Here is a 24743-nt window from a genome sequence, read left to right on the forward strand (position 1 = left end):
GGGAGAAGCAGGCTCCATGCACCGGGAGCCCGACGTGGGATTCGATCCCGGGTCTCCAGGATCGCGCCCTGGGCCAAAGGCAGGCGCCAAACCGCTGCGCCACCCAGGGATCCCCTAGCTGCTCTTTTAAGAACTACCACTCAGAAAAAAAAAAAAAAAACTGCCACTCAGGCACCCCAAATTTGTTACTCATTTTAAATGAAACAGGAATAACTGAATTTCTCAAAGTCTAATACTTTGAAATTTTAAGGCACATTGAGAGAAAACTAAAAAAAATTGCAGTTAAGTAATTTGGGATGATTTAATTTCTACTTTCTGAATAATTTCATATGTGTTAAGCCCTCCTATTCAGCAAAAAACTTGATGGTATTTTTCTTTAAATTATTACAATCAACTTTATGAGTTTATTTATACTTTCTGCATTAGTCCTGGTATAGAATGATGAACATGCAGAGAGATGCAGACATGATGTTACTTTACTCTTAAGTAGATACCCCCAAATAATACCAGAATGTTCAACTTCTTCCCAGAGTTCTGTTTTTATAGATGAGGTAAATATAGCTTAGTTATAAATATATTATTCTATTTCTCAGACCTAGAGATGAAATCCCACCTTCTTTAAATGCTTCTGGAATATGGTGTGATAATAAATAAATAATTAATTAATGATTGCTTATTCTCAACTCTTGTGTTTAATTTACTTCCACCATGTGGCATCCTTACTACATTACTGTGAGCTCCAAGTTGCTTAAGGACAGCACCCCTGACATACGGAAGGAATAGAGCTATCACAGCTTTAACTTTAACGACATAACTACTAAGACATTTTCATGAATGATTAAGGATTTCAGGAGCATTAGAAATGCCAGACACTCAACCAGCAGGGAGAAGCATGTATTTGTTATTTCCCTCTCACATACACACTGAAATTCAACATTCATTTGGTAAAAAGAGATCCAATCTTTTGCAACTAATTCTAAAATTTGGGGGGGACAGAGGAGTCTCCTTTCTTATATTTTACCTTGTGATCTTTAAGGGATCCCACCACAAACATTGGCTACATCGTTGGTGCCTTTTGCCCTAACTTGCATCAGCAGGCCCCAGAACTGCCCCATGACCATCCTCTCTTGGAGGGCTCCAGTGAGGGTGTTCTGAGAAGAGTAACCTCAGGTCTTTAAAATGGGTGGCTCCTTCACTTCCACAGTGGCCCAGGAGCAAGAAGTAGAGTTCACCACAGCTGATCAAGCACCTTATCTTGCAACTTGATAACATCTAAGAAAGAGCACATTTACTCCAATTATGAAACAAAACAAAAAAACTGAGCTGGAAATAACTCTATAGAAATGTGAGGATGTCTCTAACTCCAAATGAATACTGATATAATTCCCATGTGTAAACTTAATAATTTCTGAAGCCAGTATGGTCTTGGTTCATGAGGTACTTTTCTTTTTTAAAAAATATTTTATTTATTTATTCACGAGAGACACAGAGAGAGGCAGAGACACAGGCAGAGGGAGAAGCAGACTCCATGCAGGGAGCCGGAGGTGGGACTCTGATCCCGGGACTCCAGGATCACGCCCTGGGCCAGAAGCATACGCCAAACTGCTGAGCCACCCGGTACTTTTCTTTTACACAGAACCTCTTCCACATAATACATTTAATCCATGTGCCTTTGTGCCATCACTTTATTAAGGCTGGTAATTAAAACCAGCATACTAAAATTGGCATGTGCTAGGCATGCCATCAGGTTCTTTAAGTTATTATTTTGCTTATAATCCTTCTAATGACCTTTGAGGTTAAGTATATTATTATCCCCAGTTAGATGGGGAAGTAAGCACAGAACATGTAAGTAATTTGCTCATGGTCACAGGACTGGGAAAAAAAAAGAAATCAGAGCCATGATTAAAATAGGCAACAAGCACCTGAATCAATAGTCTGCACTCTCAGCACTCAGGTACCCACAGCTGCTGTGCCCTAACTGCGCAAACGTAGAAACTTTTGCAGAGTGCAGAGAATAGTTACCCTGATAGTTAAACTCCAGTTTGCATCCTTTTTAAAGAGTTCTTAGACATAGGCTTCATGTACTTATGATAATTATAGTAGTGGGAAATTTACACTCTATTAACTAAAATTGGATGATGGAAAATATTGTTAAGTTTGGTAGAATAAAAAATGCAGTAAGACCTAGAGATTTCCAAATTGGCATTTACTTAAATGCAACAGATATAAATTCTGCTTTAGTATCTGATTGTTTTGCAAGTCAGTGTAACACTTTCTAAGGCAATGGAAGTTAAATCTTCCCAAGTGCAAGGATCAAGATCAGACAACCATGTATGGATTAGAATTAATTCCTAAGTCTTAGACATGGAAATAAATAATACACATGAAGCATGATTTCTCTTTACGCTCCAAAATCATACTTTTTTGTTGTGAGTATAAAGAAAAATATCTCTATCTCCTGATTAGAATTGATCAGTATAATCCTGCTGACAATATTTGACATTTCTGAAGCATCTTATGATGTAGAAAGAAAATGTCTTTATAACTCTTTACATCACAGGGGGAAAAAACCTATAAATAAATAATGAAATAAAAACATCTCAGGGATATGTCCTCAAAAGAACTTTAGGCAGCTCTTATTTACTCATTTTCCTTCGTTCTGGGGAAAAGAGATGTGAGGATTTTCCTTGCACTCAGCCTTGTCAATCAACACTACATCCCAATTTCATTAGAGAGGCTTTCTGTTTTTACCATATTGAAACAACAGCGAAGCCCAGAAGAGAACAAGTTGTAGAAGGCACAGATAAAAAGGCAGGGTGTAGGTTGTGGGGGTAATGGAAGAACAGAGAACAGAGGGCCATTGTGGCCAAGCCATATTGTGACTTAGGACAACTAATTTCATACTCTCATCTTCTCATTATAATATAGAGCATTTGTTTTTCAGTTTTAAAGTGTCAGGAACAAAGAGTTCCTTTGTATTTCTTCTCTGAAATGTGTTCCTTCAGAATGTATGCATAGATGATTAGAATAAAATTGTTAAATGTAACTATGCATTATTACTAAATGCTATTGCCAAGCACTGGGAGTTTTGTCTCTTTCCTGTTGTCATGGAGATCTTTTGGTGATAAACTTCTTTACACACCTTACAAGGTTCAATACTTAAGAGTTAAAAGATGAGGATATCACTCTATCCTTGTTATACAAATAAAACCTCCATCGCTTGTTATTTTTTTTTCTTTTTGAGAGAGAACACATCCATGAGCACATGGAAGGCAGGAGAGGGGCAGAAGGAGAGGGAGAAAGAGAATCTTTTTTTTTTTAAAGAGACTCTTAAGCAGGCTCCCCACCCAGCATGGAGCTGGAGATGGGGTTCCATCTCATGACCCTGAGACCCTGACCTGATCCTAAATCAAGATTTGGATGTTCAACTGACTGAGCCACCCAGGTGCCCCACTTCATTGCTAATTTTAAAAAGGAAAAAACCTCATCACATGATTATTTGTGTGAATGAAATGAAGTAATGTGAAAAGCACTTTGTGAACTCTGAAGTAAAAAAGTATAGTGTTATATAATAAACACCATATAAGTATCTTCTTTATATTATTTTCTCAGAGTTTTTGGGTTATTTTCTCATTTAATCTTCATAGCAACCTACAAAATAGGTAGCACTATCATTCCTATTAGTCTCCTATTACAGATGAGGAAATAGGCCTAGAGAGTTTAAGTGACTTGTCAAAAGCCATAGCGGTAGGAATAGAGATAGTGTTAAATAACACTTATTCATTACTAGTTCCTTCTATTCCAAGTCTTTTACATTAATTATAAGTGAATTCATAGCTGAGTCATGCAGAAAATTAATTCCTGCCTAAGTCTTTCCCCGTTCAACTTAAATTTAAGGGTGACTATGATGGTTATGATAATCAATAAATATTAGCCATAATTTCTGCATTCTAGAAACTGTGCAACATGCTTTATTAGATAATTTAATTTGATGACCTGCCATAGAGAAATCAGTCTTTCAGGGGTCTTGATTCAGTAAGACATAGTGGTATATTTAAGAAACCTCTTTCCTACCAACCAGAGAGCTCAGGAATGAATTTCATATGACTATATCTGAGGCAAACAAATTATTTGTACATTGTTCATGCCAGACTTTGCGCCCTGGCTCTTGGTTGTTATTCTGGTTCCCCATTGATTGAGGATTCTCATCCTGAATGGACCAGGACAGTGGATAATAGTTCTCCTTCTGGAAATAACATCTTAATTTCTTTTTGTGTCCTATGTCCTTGCCCCATTGTGCACAGTCTTTAATACTAAAAAATCAAGATGCCTTTTTCCTAGCTAAAAGGTATTTGCATGACACCAGTTAAGCCATTTGGAAATTCCCTCTCTGAAGTCTGAATCCTGTGCAGAATCACTGAAATCAGCTGTAGCTTATTCATTATGGCAGCAATAAATAATGAGATTGTTGAGCAATCTTTGCTGCTAGGCTCCCCAAACTGCCTGCTTTCTGCCTCTCTCTAAACCTGATCCTTTAGCTTTTCAGTTGAATCTTTAAGCTAGCAGATTTTCTTTGTTTTTCTGTTTATGTTAACCAGAAATGATTTCTGTAGCTTAGAACTGCTATCCCTAATTAATATGCCCATTGAACTGTGGTCCTGTTACCCCTGTTTGTTCCTATGGGTGTCCTCCATAACATGGCTGGACCATTCTTCCAGTATTTTTCTCTTATAGTTCCTCTAGCATCTAATGACATTCCAGCTATTGGCTGATATCTACATCAATCATAACAGTTCCTGTAACTATAACTGTGGTAAGTTACTTCGTACTAAAGACCACTACTCCTTGAAACATAAGCTACCATGCACCCATCATCTTCCAATCTAACTTGCCTGGTCTGAACTCTAGTTCTGCATGTCCCATTGACCTTGTGATTCCAAATGCTGATGACTTCACTGGCAGTCCATTCTCCTTCTGCAAACAGACTTCATTTACCTATGAAACTTACAATCTATGAGCATAAAAGAGCTTATTACAGAAATGCACCATTCACTTCATTGAGCCATCATTCATACTTTGTAGTTTGTGTATGTAAAAATGTTCTTGAAATTTTTACTTAAAAGAATCTTGATACTATCTAGTTATTGCCCTCATTTTATAGATGACAAAGCAGATATTAGAAAAATTACACAGTAAGACCAAGCCACACATAGTTGACTTAGTTGACTGGCTGAGTTAGAACTGCTTTGGTACACTACACTTTGAACACTTTGGGAGAGTCTTTCAAAATATAGACCCTGGGATGCCTGGGTGGCTCAGCAGTTGAGCGTCTGCCTTTGGCTCAGGGTGTGATCCTGGGATCCGGAATCAAATCCTACATTAGGCTTCCTGCCTGGAGCCTGCTTCTCCCTCTACCTTCGTCTCTGCTTGTCTCTGTGTGTCTCTCATAAATTAATAAATAAATATTTTTTTAAAATAAAATTTAAAAAATATAGAACCTGATGTGTAACACAGTTAAATACTATATTTCTGGCAAGTAGTAAGTGATCAATAATTATTGACTACATTGCTGTATTGTTTATGAATAACTATTGATTTCCTCATTCTCTCTCACATATGAACATTAGAAGCCTTGGAGAATATTCTGCAATGGCAATCAGTGTCCCAAATTGTGAATGATGTAACTCATGTAGATGAGTGACTAAAAGTCTGAAGCACCGATTACCACTTCAGTCCAGGAAACTCTCCTTTCCTTTATTTCAGAGTCAATGGCCTAATACAGAAGTGCAGTCTAATTATATGGTTAGGTGTACTCTCCCATGTAGCTATCTTATTTTGAAATGTTGTTGCCTAAGTAGAAAATGAACTGAAATTTAGAAAGTTTCCTTAGGGAAAAAAGAATGTTACCAATTGCAAGTAGGTATGACTCCAATAACAGTACGTGGTACATTGTATTCACCTTGAATTAATATGACTTTTTTTCCCTGATGAAAAATCTTATCTCCATGTATAACATAATTTTTGTACAAAATATATCCCACTTTCTGTTAACCTTATAAGTGAAATTTTGTGTCCCAACTACTTTCTATTGTATAGACTGTCAAAAGAAACTTTGAAATTTTCCACCCTTGACAACCATCAGTTATTACAGTTTTTAGCTAGGTTACTAAAGAACATTTCTGCAACAAGAATTGTACAACTATCAGTGACAAAGTATCATGTATTTCTTTTTCCAAAAGACAGTACTGTTTAGAGAAAAGAATGTTTTAAAGAAAGTTATATATATTGCACAGACATAGTGAAAAAAGGATATAGGACTTACATATTTGGCTTATATAATTTTGATTGACTACTGAATAAATGAATGAACAAAAATAGTGGCATATCACTTATTAATTCATGTGAGGTAATTTTGGTGGTAAGAAAAAAGAACCAGTAAGCCAATACTTACTTTTTCAGACAATACTAATTGCTACATTATTCTTTACATTTGAAAGTACATTAGGGCCCTTACCAGCTCAAGAAAATGAAGAAGGGGGTTAACCAAAATGGGCAAGAGCATCAGTATATGAAAATCAAGAGTGTGAAGTAGGGCTTAGTCTGCTTTTGCTTCACTTTCTACAATCACTCTTCACTGTTGGCTGCTTCAGCTCTTTAATCATTCAAAAAGCATGTAAACCCTTTTTTTGCTCATGGACAATTCTGCTGACAGTGTAAAGGAAAATTCATAGCAAATATTAATGTGCATTCAAAAAGATTATACACAAAAATATTTTATCTATATTTTCTCCTCAAAATGGGGCAAGGAAAACATAGCAGTTAATGTGATCAATTATGGCATAATGATGGCAGAATTTATTAATAGTCTGAAGGACTATCATCAAGTCAAGCTGCTACTTAGAGGTAATGTGGAAAATCCATTAGAATGTCAAAAAGCATATATTGTCGAGGCAGTGTTTACAAGCAGGATACACTTCTGAATAGGCAATTACATAACGAAAACTGGATTTGATCCCTGTTGCCAGAAGATTCAACATAATTTGAATTTCAACAATTTCATTTTGAACATAAAATTACTGGCATCCTAGTAATTACGAAAGTGATTAAATGGGTAGAAATAATATAAAAGCATTTAATATATAACATTTTATAAACTATTGAAAATCTAAAATGCTAAAATAAATGTTAATAAGGAAAGAAGCAGTACAGTTATGAGTACAGAGGTCTTTGCTGAAAATTGTTCTTTATGATGGAGTAAACATTTTAAATACTTCTAGATATAACTGATTTTTGTTTATCCCCTTACAGCATCATACACCTGCCAAATGTTGAGTTATTACTGTGCCAGTGTAACACTTGATTTAGAATTAAGATGATCTACTTCTTAGAGACTACAAAAAAAACAACCCAAAAATATCATGACAATGAGATTCACAAAGTACAAGAAGGCCCATTTATAAGTAATTTTGCTACATTCATCTACATCTGAACTCTTTCAATCCATATATAGATCATATTATTTTAAAACACCATTGAAAAAAAATAAAAAAAATAAAAAAATAAAACACCATTGAAGAATAAATCATCTTTCTATTTCTTTTATTTTAGTAGCTTTAAAATATAAAAACTAAAACCTGACAATATTCAAAATAAATATAAACAAATATCTTACAAGTATCCCATGATGTGCTAATTGTATTTCTAAGTATATACCCAAAAGAAACCACTATATTTGGGCAAGAAGGAACATTTATTAATTCAAGAATGTTCAGTTACACTGTTTGTAATAAATAGCAAAACCTCGAATGTTCCTATATTAAAAAGTGGGTAAGTAGTGTTGTCTTCACTCAGTGGAATATTATCCAGCAGTTAAAACAAGAGAAATACATTAATATGCACTAATGTGCATGAAAGTAAAGTCAACAGATTCATCACTCAAGGCTCATGATTACATATAACATGAAACCCTTTTTGTAGAATTAAAAATAATTAAAATAAAAATACAGTACTTTTATGAATGCATATATACAATAAACTATATAAAAATTTAAATTTAAAAAATTTAAAATTTTTTTAAAAATTTAATTTATTTAAAAAATTTAAATACTTAAATAGGATTCAGAACAATGCTTAAGAGAAAGGCATTAAGCAAAATAAACCAAATAGTTACATACAGACTATTGTCAAAGACTTCTTTGGTTTTAGATTTGTAAATGGTTATTCTAGTATAAAAAAAGACAACTAATGAAATAAAGAGAGGAAGGAAGGGGAGGAGTTAGGGAGAAAGGAAGTCAGGCAAGCTATGAAAGGGCCAATAAGGACAGTGTATCATAACCCCAGAATCATGATTGATTTAATTCTGTGCATCTGCAGAACAGAAACCACATACAAAAGCAACAATAGAACTAAGATACAAATTATATATATAGTTGGTTTTTGGTATAAGACAGTGCACTTAATTCTTTACCTTATGCAAATTGAAAAGACCAATAAATAAATCTAATTGTATACTATCATGTGTATTTAACCAGATAAAGAAGGAAGTTAAGGAATAATTTCAAATTTTGTATAAAGTATGTTAGGTAAAGCCTGCTTTATATTAAGCTGATTAAGTCTCATTTAATTATTCATATTAGGTAATAAGCAGCTCAGATACTTTGACCACAATTCAGGGCTACTAGCTGACCTATGAAGTAGTCAGAGTTATTCTAACTTATTAACCTAAGTTAGTTAGGAAGGGATTTATGTAGGCATGCAAGAAGGTAAAATTAAGTTGCATCAGAATCTCAAGTGGGAACTAATTGGGGATAAATAAATACATCCTTAAGTTAATATGACATAAATAGAAAGTTTGCTGAGAAACTCCTCAGTCTTTCTATAAAGACCTCTTTGCTTTTTCTAGAGCTTTGGACTGAAAAGCAGGCTTCAGATTTGGTACACCTTTAGTGACATACAGAGCTACTCCCCGGAACATAGGCTGTGGACACTTATCTTGGTGCTTTCCCTCCGCCTTGCTCCAGCTTGCCAGTATCACACAGAAAAGATCTCATACACTCACCTGGAGTCCAATTTTTTTGACTGCCACCCAGGAGACAACCTTAAAATCACCTGAATCTGGTTAAGAGCAGGCCTTAGAGTTATGGTCCACAGGAATGTATATATTTGCATATATTTAAAAGGAGGGGTATAAAGGTTTAGCCAGAGTAGTCAGCCTGACTCTAAGTGCTGAAATTCTACCGTTAGGACATTGACAGGTACTGGCACATCCTAAACTATAGGAGCTATCAAAAACTAACGCGCTACTTGAACAAGCACACAGGTTTGAGACGCCACAAAGAACCGAGGCAGAGGTGAATGAAAAGGTTCATCTCCTATATGAAGCCACTTCTTCAAGACCAGAAAAGGAGGTTGTTTCATCTATTGTATAGAAACCAACACAGAGAGTCAAGGAAAATAAACAAACAGGAATATGTTACAAATGAAAGAACAAGATAAAACCTTAGAATAAAAACCTCAGTAAAACAGAGTAAATAATATACCTGATAAAAAGGAATGGTAATGAAGGTGCTCAACAAACTGGGGAGAAAAATAGACAAAAACAGTAAGAACTTGGGGCAACCTGGGTGGCTCAGCGTTTTAGCGCTGCCTTCAGTCCAGGGCGTGATCCTGGAGACCCAGGATCAAGTCTCACGGCGGGCTCCCTGCATGGAGCCTGCATCTCCCTCTGCCTGTGTCTCTGCCTCTCTCTCTCTCTCTCTGTATCTCTCATGAATAAATAAATAAAATCTTTAAAAAAAAGAAGAAAGAACTTTAAAAAAAACAGTAAGAACTTAAATAAAAGTAAAAAAAAAAGTATCAAATCAAAGTTACAAAGCTGAAGAGTACAGTACTGAACTGAAAAATACTATACAGGGGTTTAATAGAATAGATACAGCAGAAGGATCAGTCAACTTTAAGACAGGGCAGTGCAACTCATCTAATCAGAGCAGCAAAAATTTACAATGAATGAAAAAAAGTAAATAGGTCAAGGTACTTACTAAACAACATCATACAGACTAACATTTTCATAATAGGGGTCCCAGTGGGAGAGGAGAAAGAAAAGGGCAGAAATTTGTAGAAATAATGGCTAAATGCTGAAAACTTCCTAAACTTGGGGAAGGAAACAAACATTAAGATCCAGGAAGTCCAGACAGTTTCAAATAAGAGGAACACCAAGATATGCTATGATTGAAATGTTAGAAGTGAAAGACAAGGAGAGCATCTCAAAAGCAACAAGAAAAAAACATATAAGGAAACCCCCTAAAGACTATAAGCAGATTTTTCAGTGGAAAAATTGCAGGTCAAAAGGGAGTAGATCAATATATTCAAAATACTGAAAGAAAACAACTTGCACCCAGGAATAATCTACTTGGCAAGGTTGTCATTCAGAAGTGAAGGAGAAATAGAGTTTTTGACAGAAGTAAAAACGAAGAGTTGATCAACATTAAACTGGCCTTACAAGAAATGTTAAAAGGACATCTTTAAGCAGAAAAAAAGGTTTCTAATTAGAAACAATAACATGTATGAAAAAATATAGCTCACTGAAAAGGTAAATATTTATTTATTATTTATTTATTTTTGATTATTCAGGCAATGTCCTTTATTTTTTTAATAAATTTATTTTTATTGGTGTTCAATTTGTCAACATACAAAATAACACCCAGTGCTCATCCCGTCAAGTGCCTCCCTCAGTGCCTGCCACCCAGTCACTCCCACCCCCCCCACCTCCCCTTCCACCACCCCTAGTTCGTTTCCCAGAGTTAGGAGTCTTTCATGTTCTGTCTCCCTTTCTGATATTTCCCACTTATTTTTTCTCCTTTCCCCTCTATTCCCTTTCATTATTTTTTATATTCCCCAAATGAATGAGAACATATAATGTTTGTCCTTCTCTGATTGACTTCTCCGATTGACTCAGCATGATACCCTCCAGTTCCATCCACGTCAAAGCAAATAGTGGATATTTGTTGTTTCTAATGGCTGAGTAATATTCCATTGTATACATAAACCACATCTTCTTTATCCATTCATCTTTCGATGGACACCGAGGCTCCTTCCACAGTTTGGCTACTGTGGACATTGCTGCTATCAACATCGGGGTGCAGGTGTCCCAGCGTTTCATTGCATCTGAATCTTTGGGGTAAATCCCCAACAGTGCAATTGCTGGGTCATAGGGCAGGTCCATTTTTAACTCTTTGAGGAACCTCCACACAGTTTTCCAAAGTGGCTGCACCAGTTCACATTCCCACCAACAGTGTAAGAGGGTTCCCTTTTCTTCGCATCCTCTCCAACATTTGTGGTTTCCTGCCTTGTTAATTTTCCCCATTCTCACTGGTGTGAGGTGGTATCTCAATGTAGTTTTGATTTGTATTTCCCTGATGGCAAGTGATGCAGAGCATTTTCTCATGTGCATGTTGGCCATGTCTATGTCTTCCTTTGTGAGATTTCTGTTCATGTCTTTTGCCCATTTCATGATTGGATTGTTTGTTTCTTTGCTGTTGAGTTTAAGAAGTTCTTTATAGATCTTGGATACTAGCCCTTTATCTGATAGGTCATTTGCAAATATCTTCTCCCATTCTGTAGGTTGTCTTTTAGTTTTGTTGACTGTATCCTTTGCTGTGCAAAAGCTTCTTATCTTGATGAAGTCCCAATAGTTCATTTTTGCTTTTGTTTCTTTTGCCTTAGTGGATGTATCTTGCAAGAAGTTACTGTGGCCAAGTTCAAAAAGGGTGTTGCCTGTGTTCTCCTCTATGATTTTGATGGAATATTGTCTCACATTTAGATCTTTCATCCATTTTGAGTTTATCTTTGTGTATGGTGCAAGAGAGTGGTCTAGTTTCATTCTTCTGCATGTGGATGTCCAAATTTCCCAGCAAAAAGGTAAATATTTAGTAAAAGCAGTGGATTAAAAACTTATAAAGCTTGTCTGAGCATTAAAATGCAAAAGTAGTAAAATTATATCATTATAACAGTTAAGGGATACACAGGATAACAAGATATAAAATGTGATATCAAAAGCATAAAAAAAGGGGTAATAATGTTGAGCTTTACAATGGGATCAAACTTAAGTTGTCATTAACTTAAAATAGATTATTATAGGTAAAAGTTGTTAGATATAAACTATGTTAACCACAGAGTACAAACACATAAATACAAAAAGGAGAAAGAGAAAGGAAAATAAGCCAAGCATTAAAGAAGGTCATTAAACCACAAAGAAGAAAGAAAGAGAAAAAGAAAGGAATGGAAAGAACTGCAAAACAGCCAGAAAACAATTAATAAAATTCTAAGAAGCACATACATGCCTCTTAATTAATTTAAATGTACATGGGATAAATTCTCCAGTCAAAAGACACAGACTGGCTGAATGGATAAAAACACAGGATACTGGGACACCTGGGTGGCTCAGCAGTTGAGCGTCTGCCTTCAGCTCAGGATGTGATTCCAGAGTTCCAGGATTGAGTCCCGCATTGGGTTCCTGCATGGAACCTGCTTCTCCTCCCTCTGCCTATGTCTCTGCCCCTCTCTGTGTCTCTCATGAATAAATAAATCTTTAAACAAACAGACAAGCAAAAAACCACCACAGGATCCATCTACCTACAAGAAACTCACTCTAGATGTTAGTACACATAAAGACGAAAGACAGGGGCAGCCTGGGTGGCTCAGTGGTTTAGTGCCATCTTCAGCCCAGGGTGTGATCCTGGAGACCCAGGTTCGAGTCCCAGGTCAGGCTCCCTGCATGGAGCCTGCTTCTCCCTCTGCCTGTGTCTCTACCTCTCTCTCTCTCTCTCTCTGTGTCTGTCATTAATAAATAAATAAAATCTTAAAAAAAAAAAGAAGACTAAAAGACATACTTCAGATCTAAAGACACCTGGAGATTGAAAGTGAAGGGATTGAAAATATTTACATGCAAATGAAAGTAAAAAAAAAACCTGGGATAGCAATACTTATTAACAGATAAGTTACCTTAAAAACAAAGACTGTAACAAGAGACAAAGAAGGACATGGCACTACATAATGATAAAGGGAATACTCCAATAATAGGTTATAACAATTATATAATATATATATATATATATATATATATATATATATACCCAACATGAGAGCACCTAAATACACAAAGCAAATATTAATGATATAAAGGAAGAAATTTGAAGTAATTCAATAATAGTAAGGGACTTTAATACTCCACTTACATTAATGGGTAGATCATCCAGACAGAAAATCATCAAGAAAACAGTGGCTTTGAATGACACTTCAAAACATATGGATCTAACAAATATATTCAGAACATTTCATCCAAAATAGCAAATTACATATTCTTTTCAAGTATATATGAAACATTCTCCAGAACAGATCCCAGATTAGGCCACAAAACAAGTCTTAGTAAATTAAAAAGGTTGAATTCACATCATGCATCTTTTTCAGTCACAAAAGTATGAAACTAGAAATCAGTCACAAGAAAAATCTGGAAAGATCACAAATACATTGAGGCTAAATAAAATGCTATTAAACAATGAATGGGACAACCAAAATATCAAAAAGGAAATAAAAATATACATGGAGGATAATGGAAATGAAAACACAACAGTACAAAATTTTGAGGATGCACCAAAAGCTGTTCTAAGAGGGAAGACTATAGCAATACTGCCTACCTCAATAAATAAGAAAAATCAAACAAATAGCTTAACTTTACACTTAAAGGGGCTAGAAAAAAGCCCCAAGCTTATTAATAAAAGGAAAGAAAAAAATATAAATCAGAGTAGAGATAAATGATTTAAAGACTAAAAAACAGAAGAATTAGATCACTGAGACCAGAAGCTGGTTCTTTGAAAAGATTGACAAAAACTGACAAACCTTTAGGAAGACTCATCAAGAAAAAAAAGTGATTAAATAAAATTTTTGAAAAAGTGTGAGGAGTCAAATATATAAAATTAGAAATGAAAGAAAAGAAATAACAACTAACATCACATACCACAAAGGATTATAAGAGAATACTATGAAAACTGATATGCTAACAAATTGGACAAGCCAGAAGAAATAAACTTCTAGAAACATGCAATCTTCCAAAAATGAGTCAGGAGGAAATAGAAAAATTGAACAGACTAATTACCAGCAATGAAATAAATCAGTAATAATAAAAAAAAAAAACTAACAAATGTCCAGGACCAGGTGGCTTACTGATAAATTCTATCAAACACTTAAGAGATAATACCTATCTTCTCAAATTATCTCAAGAAATAGAAGAGGAAGAAAAGCTTCAAAATCATGTTATGAGGCCATAACATGATACAAAAAACAGATAAGAACACTAGAACAACAACAAACTACGGTTTAATCTCTGATGAACAAAGGTGCAACAATTCTAACAAAAATATTAACAAAATGAGTATAACAATACATTTTCAAAAATCATTCACTATGATCAAGTGGGAGTGCAGGGATGCACAAGTTGTTCAATATTTGTAAATCAATCAATGTGATATATCACATTAACAAGTGAAAGCGTGAAAACTATATGATTACCTCAATAGATGCAGAAAAAGGTACCTGACAAAGCACAACATACATTCATAATAAAAACCCTCAAAAAAGTAGCTTAGAGGGAACATACCTTAACATAATAAAGGCCATGTATGAAAAACCCACAGCTAACATTATTCTCAATGATGAAAAACTGAGATTCTCTCTAAGATCAGGAACAAGTCAAGGATGTCTATTCTCATTGCTTTTATTCAGCATTATACTGGAAGTCCTAGCCACAGCAATCAGACAAGTAAAAGGAATAAAAGGTATTCAGATTGGTAAGGAAGAAATAAAACTTTCATTATTTGCAGATGATAGGATACTATATATAGAATACCCTAAAGTTTCCACCAAAACTACAATAACCGATAAATAGATTCAGTAAAGTCACAGGATAAAAAATTAGTATACAGATATTGGTTGCAATTTGACACACTTTCTGCTAACAAAGACCTGTCTGAACAGCTGCCATCAAAAAGACAGGATAAAACAAGTTTTGGTGAGGATGTGGAGAGAAAGGAACCCTCATGCACTGTTAGTGGAATACAAGCTATTACAGCCACTGTGGAAAACAGTATGAAGGTTCCTAAAAAAATTAAAAGTAGAGTTACCATATGATGCAGTAATTCTACTACTAGGTATTTACCCAAAGCAAACAAAAACTAATTTGAAAGGATATATTCACTCCTACGTTTATTGCAGCATTATTTATAATACCCAAGATAGGGAAGCAACCCAGTGTCCATCCACAGGTGAATAAACAAGTGGTGTGTGTATACACACACATACAAACACACACATGATGGTATATTATCCAGCTATAAAAAAGAATGAGATTTTGCCCTTTGCAGCAACATGGATTGGCCTAGAAGGGTATAATGTAAAGTGATTTAAATCAGACAGAGAAAGACAAATACCATATGATTTTACTCATAGGTAGAATTTCAGAAACAAAGAAAGAAAGAAAAAAGAGAAAAACAAAAAAAATTTAAGTACAGAGAACAAGCTGGTGATTGCCAGAGGAGGTTGGGTGAGGGGATGGGTAAAATAGATGAGATTAAGAGTGCACTTAATGTGATGAGCACTGAGTAATGTATAGAATTATTGAATCATGATATTGTCCAACTGAAACTAATATAATATTGTATGCTAATTATACTTCAATTAAAACTTTAAAGTTCTATAGAGCCTGATATTTTGAAATAGAGGGATGGAACTCACAATTATAATAGCACCTATCTCTTTTTCAAGGATGTATCTCTGATTGTGAAATAGTTTGGATATCACTAATTCATCATTCAATGAGTGAATAAATGATATCATTAGAATATAAAGATGACAATTCTGGGTGACAAATACTCTCTACTTAAATTGAGTCAACAGATTAATTGAAACAGCCATTATCATATCAAAGTAATCAGTGAAAATGGCTTCTGCCTGGTATGATCTGGCTTTATTGCAAAATTAATGAGGGCTCTGTAACATACATATATTCTCCCTCCCTTGCTCTCTCTCTCATAGCCCATGAAATTGTGGCATCAAAAGCTACTTTAGAGATTATCTGTGGCCATATTTGTTATAGATTCACAATGTAAAAGATTCTCCATTCATTTGTCCTTGCCACTTTACTTCAAAGTTGTAGAAATACTCATAGTTTTCTACTAAATTATACCCTCCTTCTTCCATAACATCAGGAAGAGGATTTTAAAGGATATTTAAATGTACTATAAATCAATTTTTGGAAATAGGGAAACTAAAATGTGATACTTCCAAATTTTTGGAGATTTATTTTATAACAGGTGATGATATGGGTATAATTTGATATCCCAACATATTACTCACAAAGATAGCCAATTGTATTTGCTCTTTGAACCGTCTGCCTTTAAAGAAGAAGAAAAACTAGCACATATTAAGTGCTTGCTACAATACTATACTAGGTATCCTACAAATATTTTCATTTTATCTTCACAGAAATTCAATGACATAGATATTTCATTGAATTTTCAGAAGATAAAACGGAAGCTCAAGGAGACTAGAGCCATAAACTAAACAGTGGTAGAGCTACAATTTAGTATCTTAACTGCCTTACTTCAAAATTCATACTCTTCATAAAAGACAGAGTGGCTGAATGGATAAAAATGCAAGACTTATCTATAGAAGGCCTATAAGATGCTCACTTTAAGTGTTACTACACATGCAGACTGAAAGTGAGGGATTGGAAAAAGATATTCCATGCAAATGGAAACAAACAAAAGAATCTGTAGTATCTACATTATACTTACATAAGTTAAAAACAGACTTCAAAATACTGTACTAAAAGAAAAAGGGCATTACATAATGATAAAAGTGTCAACCCAACGAAAAGATATACCAATTGTAAATGTTTATGTACCCAACATGGGATCACATAAATATGTAAAGTAAATATTAATACACCTAAAGAGGGAAAATGACAGCAACAAAATAATAAAGGACTTTAATACACATTAATATCAATGGATAGATCATCTAGACAGAAAACTAATTAGGAAACAATGGCCTTAAACAACACCTTAAATCAAATTGACTTAACAGTATTTATACAACATTCCATCTAAAAACAATACACACTTTTCTTAAGTACACATAGAATACCCCCAATAGATCATATGTTAGGCCACAACGCATGTCTTAATAAATTTGAAAGGACTGAAATTACATCAAGCATCTTTCCAGCAATGGTATAAAAACTAGAAATCAATTATTCATGTCCCTGAAGTAAATCCCACTTGAACATAATTTATGTTTTTAATGTTCTGTTGAATTTGATTTGATAATATTTTCAGGATTTTTGCATTTATGTTCATCAGAGATACTGAGCTATAATTTTCTTTCTTTGTGGCATATTTGGTTTGGGTATCAGGGCAGTATTGGCTTTGTAAAAAGAGCTTCGAAGAGTTCCCTCCTCTTCTAGTTGGCTTTTTCTTCTTTCTTTTATTTTTTTGGGGAAGAGTTTGACATGCACTAGTATTTGTTATTCTTTGAATGTTTCATAGAATTTACCAGTGAAGACATATGGTTCTTGGTTTTTTTTTTTTTGTATGTGTTTTTATTGGAGTTCGATTTGCCAACATATAGCATAACACCCAGTGCTCAGCCTGTCAAGTGCCCCGCTCAGTGCCCATCACCCAGTCACCTCATCCCCCTGCCCACCTCCCCTTCCACTACCCCTGTTTGTTTCCCAGAGTTAGGAGTCTCTCATGTTCTGTCACCCTCTCTGATATTTCCCACTCATTTTCTCTCCTTCCCCTTTAATCCCTTTCACTATTTTTTATGTTCCCCATATGAATGAAACCATATAATGTTTGTCTTTCTCCAATTGACTTACTTCACTCAGGATAATACCCTCCAGTTCCATCCACGTCGAAGCAAATGGTGGGTATTTGTCATTTCTAATGGCTGAGTAATATTCCATTATATATATGGACCACAGCTTCTTTATCCATTCATCTTTTGATGGACACTGAGGCTCCTTCCACCATTTGGATAGTGTGGACATTGCTGCTAGAAACATTGGGGTGCAGGTGTCCCAGCGTTTCACTGCATCTGTATCTTTGGGGTAAATCCCCAGCAGTGCAACTGCTGCTCATAGGGCAGTTCTATTTTTAACTCTTTGAGGAACCTCCACACAGTTTTCCAGAGTGGCTGCACCAGTTCACATTCCCACCAACAGTGCAAGAGGGTTCCCCTTTCTCTGCATCCTCTCTAACATTTGTTGTTTCCTGTCTTGTTAATTTTCCCCATTCTCACTGGTGTGAGGTAGTATCTCATTGTGGTTTTGATTTGTATTTCCCTGATGGCAAGTGATGTGGAGCATTTCCTCATGTGCTTGTTGGCCATGTCTATGTTTTCCTTGGTGAAATTTCTGTTCATGAAATTGGTCCATTTCATGATTGGATTGTTTGTTTCTTTGTTGTTGAGTTTCAAGAGTTCTTTATAGATCTTGGATACTAGCCCTTTAACTGATAGGTCATTTGCAAATAACTTCCCCCATGCTGTAGGTTGTCTTTTAGTTTTATTGACTGTTTCTTTTGCTATGAAGAAGCTTCTTATCTTGATGAAGTCCCAATAATTCATTTTTGCTTTTGTTTCCCTTGCCTTTGTGGATGTATCTTGCATCAATTCACTGTGGCCAAGTTCAAAGAGGGTGTTGCCTGTGTTCTCCTCTAGGATTTTGATAGATTCTTGTCTCACATTTAGACCTTTCATCCATTTGGAGTTTATTTTGTGTATGGTGAAAGAGAATGGTCTAGTTTCATTCATCTGCATGTGGATTTCCAATTTTTCCAGCACCATTTATTGAAGAGACTGTCCTTTTTCCAGTGAATAGTCTTTCCTGCTTTGTTGAATATTAATTAACCATAGATTTGAGGGCCCATTTCTGGGTTGTCTATTCTGTTCCACTGATCTATGTGCCTGTTTTTGTGCCAGTACCACACTGTCTTGATGACCACAGCTTTGTAGTACAAACTGAAATGTGGCAATGTGATGCCCCCGGCTCTGGTTTTCTTTTTCAATATTCCCCTGGCTATTTGGTTTTTTTTTCTGATTCCACACAAATCTTAAGATGATTTGTTCCAACTCTCTGAAGAAAACCATGGTATTTTGATAGGAATTACATTGAACATGTAAATTGCCCTGCGTAGCATTGACATTTTCACAATACTAATTCTTCCAATCCATGAGCATGGAATATTTTTCCATCTCTTTGTGTTTTCCTCAATTTCTTTCAGAAGTGTTCTGTAGTTTGTAGGGTATAGATCCTTTGCCTCTTTGGTTAGGTTTATTCCTAGGTATCTTATGCATTTGGGTGCAATTGTAAATTGGAGTCACTCCTTAATTTCTCTTTCTTCAGTCTCATTGTTAGTATATAGAAATGTAACTAACTTCTGGGCATTGATTTTTGTATTCTCAACACTGCCGAAATGCTGTATGAGTTCTAGCAATCTCAGGGTGGAATCTTTTGGGTTTTCTATGTGTAGTATCATATCATCTGCCAAGAGGGAAAGTTTGACTTCTTCTTTGCCAATTTGAATGCCTTTTATTTCTTTTGTTGCCTGATTGCTGAGGCTAGGACTTCTATTACTATGTTAAATAGCAGTGGTGAGAGTGGACATCCTTGTCCTGTTCCTGATCTTAGGGGAAAGGCTCCCAGTGTTTCCCCATTGAGAATGATATTTGCTGTGGGCTTTTCGTAGATGGCTTTTAAGATGCTGAAGAATGTTCCCTTTATCCCTACACTCTGAAGAGTTTTGATCAAGAATTGATGCTGTATTTTGTCCAATGCTTTCTCTGCATCTATTAAGAAGATCATATGGTTCTTGTTTTTTCTCTTGTTGATGACTGTTCGTTGCTTTACAAGTGTTGAACCAACCTCTATCCCTGCATCCCACCTGGTCGGTGAATAATCTTCTTAATGTACTGTTGGATCCTATTGGCTAGCATCTTGTTGAGAATTTTTGCATCTGTGTTCATCAAGGATATTGGTCTATAATTCTCCTTTTTGGTGGGGTCTTTGTCTGGTTTTGGAATTAAGGTGATGCTGGCCTCATAGAACTAGTTTGGAAGTATTCCATCTCTTTCTATCTTTCAGAACAGCTTTAGTAGAATAGATATGGTTTCTTCTTTAAACGTTTGATAGAATTCCCCTGGGAAGCCATCTGGCCCTGGACTTTTGTGTCCTGGGAGGTTCTTGATGACTGCTTCCATTTCCTCCCTGGTTATTGGCCTGTTCAGGTTTTCTATTTCTTTGTATCCAGTTTTGGTAGTTTGTGGTTTTCCAGAAATGCGTCCATTTCCTCTAGATTGTCTAATTTATTGGCCGATAGCTGCTCATAATAAGTTTTTAAAATGTTTTGTATCTCCTTGGTATTGGTGGTGATCTCTCCTTTTTCATTCATGATTTTATTATTCGAGTCTTTTTTGTTTTTAATAAGGCTAGCTAATGGTTTACCTATCTTATTAATTCTTTCAAAGAACCAACTCCTGGTTTTGTTGATCTGTTCTACAGTTCTCTGGTCTCTATTTCATTGAGTTCCGCTTGAATCTTTCTTAAGTCTCTTCTTCTGCTTGGTGTAGGTTTTATTAGCTGTTCTTTCTCCAGTTCCTTTAGGTGCAAGGTTAGCTTGTGTATTTGAGTTCTTTCCAGTTTTTTGAGGGATGCTTGTATTGAGATTCATTTCCCTCTAAGGAATGCTTTTGGTGTATCCCAAATATTTTGAACAGTTGTATCTTCATTTTCATAGTTTCCATGAATCTTTTTAATTTTTCTCTAATTTCCTGGTTTACCCATTCATCTTTTAGCAGGATGCTCTTTAACCTCCACGTGTTTGAGTTTCTTCTTCCAAATTTCTTTTTGTGATTGAGTTTAAGTTTCAAACCATTATGGCCTGAAAATATGCAGAAACAATCCCAATCTTTTGGTATCTCTTAAGACCTAATTTGTGACCCAGTATGTGGTCTATTCTGGAGAAAGTTCCATGTGCACTTGAGAAGAATGTGTATTCAGTTGCATTTGGAGGTAAAGTTCTGTAAATAACTGTGAAATCCATCTGGTCCAGTGTATCATTTAAAGCTCTTGCTTCTTTGGAGATGTTGTGCTTAGAATATCTGTCATTTGCAGAGAGCACCATGTTAAAATCTCCCAGTATTAATATATTATGATCTAAGTATGTCTTACTTTGGTTATTAATTGATTGATATACTTGGCAGCTCCCACATAGGGGCATAAATATTCATGATTCCTAAGTCCTTTTCTTGGATAGATCCCTCTTCATCTCTTACTACAGTCTTTGGAATAAACTTTCATTTATCTGATATGAGGATTACTACCCCTGCTTTCTTTTGAGGAGTATTTGAATGGTAAATGGTTCTCCAACCTTTCATTTTCAGGCTGGAGGTGTCCTTAGATCTAAAACGAGTCTCTTGAGAGGAGGGGCAAGAAGGCAGAAGAGTAGGGTCCCCAAATCACCTGTCCCCACCAAATTACCTAGATAACCTTCAAATCATCCTGAAAATCTACAAATTCGGCCTGAGATTTAAAGAGAGACCAGCTGGAACACTACAGTAAGAAGAGTTCGCACTTCTATCAAGGTAGGAAGACGGGAAAAAAGAAATAAAGAAACAAAAGGCCTCCAAGGGGGAGGGGCCCCGCGAGGAGCCGGGCTGAGGCCGGGGCGAGTGTCCCCAGGACAGGAGAGCCACGTCCCGGAGAAGCAGGAGCTGCACCAACCTTCCCGGCCGGAAAGGGGCTCGCAGGGAGTTGGAGCAGGACCCCAGGAGGGCGGGGATGCCCCTGGGCTCCCTGGGACACCATCAGACACCTGCGCCCTGGGAGAGTGCGCCGAGCTCCCTAAGGGCTGCAGCGCGCACGGCGGGACCCAGAGCAGCTCGGAGGGGCTCAGGTGGCAGCTCTGTGGAGGGGGCTGCGGGGCGGGAGCAGCTCGGAGGGGCTCGGGGGGTGGCTCCGCTGAGGGGGCTGCGCGGCCGGGAGCCGAATCCAACAGCGTAGAATCCAACAGCGTAGACCGGGAGCACAGGGTTCTGGGACACAGCCCAGGATCCGGCCTACCCTGGGACAGGCAGAGGCCGGGAGCGCCCAGGACAGCAAGGACGCTCCTGCCCCGAGCTGAGCAGATCAGCGGCCCACCCCAGAGCCTCCAGGCCCTGCAGTCGGAGAGCTCCAAGTTCCTGCGGGGGCTGACTCCAGGGCTCCAGAGCTGGCCGCCGCCACTATGGTGGTGCCTCCTGGGGCCTCACGTGGTAAACAACCCACTGAGCCCTGCACCGGGCAGGGAGCAGAGCAGCTCCCCCAAGTGCTAACACCTGAAAATCAGCAGAACAGGCCCCTCCCCAGAAGACCAGCTGGACGGACAAGTTCCAGGGGAAGTCAAGGGACTTAAAGTATACAGAATCAGAAGATACTCCCCCGTGTTTTTTTTTTTTCTTTTTGATTTCTGATTGCTTCCCCCACGCCCCTTTTTTTCACCTTTCTTTCTCTTTCTCTTTTTCTTCTCTTTTTTCCTTCCTTTTTCTTTTTTCTTTTTCTCTTTTCTTTCCTTCTCTCTCTCTTTCTCTTTCTCCTTTTCCCAATACAACTTGTTTTTGGCCACTCTGCACTGAGCAAAATGACTAGAAGGAAAACTTCACCTCAAAAGAAAGAATCAGAAACAGTCCTCTCTCCCACAGAGTTACAAAATCTGGATTACAATTCAATGTCAGAAAGCCAATTAAAGCACTATTATACAGCTACTGGTGGCTCTAGAAAAAAGCATAAAGGACTCAAGAGACTTCATGACTGCAGAATTTAGATCCAATCAGGCAGAAATTAAAAATCAATTGAATGAGATGCAATCCAAACTAGAAGTCCTAACGACAAGGGTTAACGAGGTGGAAGAACGGGTGAGTGACATAGAAGACAAGTTGATGGCAAAGAGGGAAACTGAGGAAAAAGAGACAGACAATTAAAAGACCATGAAGACAGATTAAGGGAAATAAACGGCAGCCTGAGGTAGAAAAACCTACGTTTAATTGGGGTTCCCGAGGGCGCCGAAAGGGACAGAGGGCCAGAATATGTATTTGAACAAATCCTAGCTGAAAACTTTCCTAATCTGGGAAAGGAAACAGGCATTCAGATCCAGGAAATAGAGACATTCCCCCCCCCTAAAATCAATAAAAACCGTTCAACAGCTCGACATTTAATAGTGAAGCATGCAAATTCCAAATATAAAGAGAAGATCCTTAAAGCAGCAAGAGACAAGAAATCCCTGACTTTTATGGGGAGGAGTATTAGGGTAACAGCAGACCTCTCCACAGACACCTGGCAGGCCAGAAAGGGCTGGCAGGATATATTCAGGGTCCTAAATGAGAAGAACATGCAACCAAGAATACTTTATCCAGCAAGGCTCTCATTCAAAATGGAAGGAGACATAAAGAGCTTCCAAGACAGGCATGAACTGAAAGAATATGTGACCTCCAAACCAGCTCTGCAAGAAATTTTAAGGGGGACTCTTAAAATTCCCCTTTAAGAAGAAGTTCAGTGCAACAATCCACAAAAACAAGGACTGAATAGGGGTAGCCATCCTTATATCAGATAAACTAAAATTTACCCCGAAGCCTGTAGTGAGAGATGAAGAGGACACTATATCATATTTAAAGGATCTATCCAACAAGAGGACTTAACAATCCTCAATATATATGCCCCGAATGTGGGAGCTGCCAAATATTTAAACCAATTAACACCAAAGTGAAGAAATACTTAGATAATAATACACTTATACTTGGTGACTTCAATCTAGCACTTTCTACCCTCGACAGGTCTTCTAAGCACAACATCTCCAAAGAAACGAGAGCTTTAAATGATACACTGGACCAGATAGATTTCACAGATATCTACAGAACTTTACATCCAAACTCAACTGAATACACATTCTTCTCAAGTGCACATGGAACTTTCTCCAGAATAGACCACATACTGGGTCACAAATCGGGTCTGAACCAATACCAAAAGATTGGGACCGTCCCCTGCATATTCTCAGACCATAATGCCTTGAAATTAGAACTAAATCACAACAAGAAGTTTGGAAGGACCTCAAACACGTGGAGATTAAGGACCATCCTGCTAAAAGATGAAAGGGTCAACCAGGAAATTAAGGAAGAATTAAAAACATTCATGGAAACTAATGAGAATGAAGATACAACCGTTCAAAATCTTTGGGATGCAGCAAAAGCAGTCCTAAGGGGGAAATACATCACAATACAAGCATCCATTCAAAAACTGGAAAGAACTCAAATACAAAAGCTAACCTTACACATAAAGATGCTAGAGAAAAAACAGCAGATGGACCCTACACCCAGCAGAAGAAGAGAGTTAATTAAAATTCGAGCAGAACTCAATTAAATCGAGACCAGAAGAACTGTGGAACAGATCAACAGAACCAGGAGTTGGTTCTTTGAAAGAATTAATAAGATAGATAAACCATTAGCCAGCCTTATTAAAAAGAAGAGAGAGAAGACTCAAATTAATAAAATCATGAATCAGAAAGGAGAGATCACTACCAACACCAAGGAAATACAAACGATTTTAAAAACATATTATGAACAACTATACGTCAATAAATTAGGCAATCTAGAAGAATTGGACG

The sequence above is a fragment of the Canis lupus genome, chromosome 12 (assembly GCF_003254725.2).
Source record: "Canis lupus dingo isolate Sandy chromosome 12, ASM325472v2, whole genome shotgun sequence".
In the NCBI taxonomy this organism is placed as follows: Eukaryota; Metazoa; Chordata; class Mammalia; order Carnivora; family Canidae; genus Canis; species Canis lupus.